The sequence below is a fragment of the Nicotiana tomentosiformis genome, chromosome 9 (genome assembly GCF_000390325.3).
Source record: "Nicotiana tomentosiformis chromosome 9, ASM39032v3, whole genome shotgun sequence".
NCBI classification, from domain to species: domain Eukaryota; kingdom Viridiplantae; phylum Streptophyta; class Magnoliopsida; order Solanales; family Solanaceae; genus Nicotiana; species Nicotiana tomentosiformis.
The window spans coordinates 8,716,954-8,720,132 of NC_090820.1; the positions used below are offsets into that span (position 1 = coordinate 8,716,954).

Below are 3,179 nucleotides of genomic sequence, written 5' to 3' on the forward strand. Positions count from 1 at the left end.
ACCTACTAAATCCGGATCAGTGATGGACACATTTTGTGGGGGGAGGAAGGGTGGTAAAATGCTCCCTAACAAAGACGATTTCATACTCAGAATTTAAACTCAAAACCTCTGATTAAGAAAGAAGGACAACTTAACACACCACCACAACCTTATTGTTTACCCTCCAATTCATTATTCTTTTTCTTTGTCAAATTTCTAAAATGGTGTTAAATTAAAGCTTTTTGTCTATCAGTTCAAATCTTGCAGCATTGGCGTTTTCTCTCTTTATGTGTTACTTCATGTCATCTTGCATTTTCCTTGGAACAAGAGTATAACCATTTATAGTATGAAAATTTTCCTCTCTCATGGAGTTTGAAATCTTTGGACATTTTCATATAGTTTTTTTTTTTTGTTTTAAGTTTTTGTGAGAACAATTGTGAATTTGGTTTAAATTTATTAGTGTTATGGTGCTACCAATTAAAAAACATTTCACAAATCATAAGATTTAGTGTATTAATCCTCACTAAAAGCTTTTATTTCGAAGCAAATAAATCTGCATTCCATACTTTTCACATTTTTAGTAGTAAAAAACAAATTATATTTAAAATTTTCAAGTATGGAAAATAAGTAACTGAAACCACATTATATGAGGCCAAGTTATGTGCTTCTGTCAATCTCATCCTATGATATTTCTTTCTATTTCTTTTCAATATTCTTTTCTACTTCTGATTGACACCATATAATGTACTACTAATAGTGACAAAAAATATAGTAAGATAATCCTTTAAAAGTTAAAGGGAAATGTGCAATAAAAATCATTGGAGAAATCCACAACAATTGTTTTTTAAAAAAGAAAATAATAGTAACCCTCTAATAAATAGTGACTTACAACCTGCTCAAAAAGCAGCATAGTAACTAAGATAGTTATATTAAATAGAAAATATTACAAAAAATTGACATTCCTTGGGCACATGAACTATTCAATACCACTATAGTACTTTTGTTTCTTCAGAAACTCTAATAAAAAGTAGAAAATAGCCAAGTTGCAATGTATTCATTGTCTCAGAAACACAGCTCGTGAAAATACACTGAATTTGTTGTTGTTATCGTCTCAAATACACAACATACATGCCCTCCTCCGTGTTGATACATCATAGCATCAATTTCATCACCATTCTTCAATCCCGACTTCATTATATTGTCCAAAAAACATACAAAAAAGAAGAAGAAGAAGAAGAAAATTAGACATGCGGGATATGAACATGTAGAGTGTTAAAATATCGTGTTAACAATAAATAATTTTATGCAAATTAAAAGGCTAACTTACTTTATTTACAGTCTTCTTATTGTAAAGGCGTTTGCCATTGAACAAAAACCTAAATGTTTTATACTCCAAAATTTGTTTACTCTTAGCGTATGCCATGAATATCTCTTTCATAACTGTATTAGACTTGACTTTAAAGTGAGCAACTCCACCATCCTACACAAAAAGTTAAAAAGAAAACCAAAAATTAAGAAATAAAAATAAATAAATATCAAATAAAAAACATGACTTTATTTTTGGTTTATTCTTTTGTTCATCTTCAAAAAAAGATTCAAAGAGAAAAAAAATCATTGCTGATTAAAAAAATAAAATAGAACAAATATATATATATATATATATATATATATATATATATATATATATATATATATATATATATATATATATATATATATGAAATGATGAACCTGGGATTTAATTCTGAGGTTTAAACATTGATTTTGATGACTTGGTTCCTCCAATGGCTTTTTTTTGCTTCCTTCTCCTACCATTTTAATTTCTTTCTTCTCTTAAAAAACCAACAAAAACAATTATTGTGAAGAGGAAGGTAGAAAATTTACTAATGAATAAATATGGAGAAGCAAAGAAGAAATTTGTAAATAATTTGGGTAGCTAGGGGGAAATCCTCTCTTATAGAAAGACATTGTAAAAAAGGGCAATAAACCATTTTAATGATCAAAATTGTCAGTCACTGTAATTTACTAAAATAGTGATAACATAGGGAAAGGGAAATAAGGTTAGGTCATTCAAATTTCATAGCCATGAAAAGTTAAAAGAAAAGAATCCTAGGGATATTTTAATTTTATTTAGAAAATAAGGCAAATTTCTTAACTATTTGATTTATAGTTTAAACCTTGATCGTTGGATGGATTATGATCTTACGGTCAAGATAGGGAAAGATTTGTCAAATGGTCTAAATTTCTTCCTTCCCAAAATAGTACTACATACATAGGAGTTTCCATTTTGATTAAACTCCAATTCTATGGCTTCTTTCGTACTTTTCAAATCCTTTCAAATTGACATTTGACTGACATTTTCCAGCACTTATTTTCCTTTTCACACGTAAACCCCTGACTTTTTCCTTTTTATATTTTGCTTTTGAAATTGCTTTGGTTAAACACTACTGCAAATCTCGTACTGTAGTAGGATTAATCATTCTAAATGCCTCACAGGAGACATTGAATCCACTACACATAGAGCTTGTTTAGATTAGCTGATCGTAAACAACTGATAAGTTTGAAACTGAATTTTTAAATAAGTATTTACGTATTTTGATAAAATTATTGAAACTGATAATAAACAGTTGATGTACTTGGTAAGAAAATTGCTGATAAGTTGTTTTTTACTAAAATGACAAAAATATCGTTTAAAAGTTTACAATAGATTATAAGTTAAAAAGTTTCTTTGTAAAGAAAAGAGTGAACAACGAATATAGAATGAAGAGAAAGTTAGAAAACTTATTTTGGGAAAAGTATATTGTGAATTACAAAATATTATTAAGGATAAACTATGGGTGTTTAATGGGCGGGCTGGGATGGGCTGTACAAAAAAAAAATCAGCCCGTCCGTTTAACGTTGCGAGCTGTTAGCGGGCTGAGTTAGCAGGCTGTACTTTTTCGGATTTTTTTTCGTCCGTCCGGATTCGGGCTTAGCGGGCTGGACCGGGCCGTGCAATTGTTTTTAAAGTAAATTTTATTTTTCTTATTCAATGTTATTGATACTTAAGTGTTTGCAAACTTTTAAGGCTTAGAATTAAACTTTGAAGTTTAAAATTTTAAATTTGAAATTTGAATTTTACAATTTTAAAAAGGAAATTTGAAAGTAAGTGGCTACAAAAAATTATTTACTAAGACCAATAGGCAATATGTAAGGATCAA

The 3,179-nt window shown here is 28.9% G+C and overlaps 1 long non-coding RNA gene across 1 annotated transcript; it reads right to left on the reverse strand.

Moving 5' to 3' along the window:
* Positions 1-853: 853 nt before the first annotated feature.
* LOC104096244 (uncharacterized) lies at positions 854-1,878 on the reverse strand. Its single transcript, XR_686282.4, has 3 exons — positions 1,711-1,878; positions 1,307-1,459; positions 854-1,167 (listed from the first exon to the last, which is right to left on the reverse strand). It is a non-coding gene; the product is annotated as an uncharacterized lncRNA (long non-coding RNA).
* Between the last annotated feature and the right edge of the window lie 1,301 nt (positions 1,879-3,179).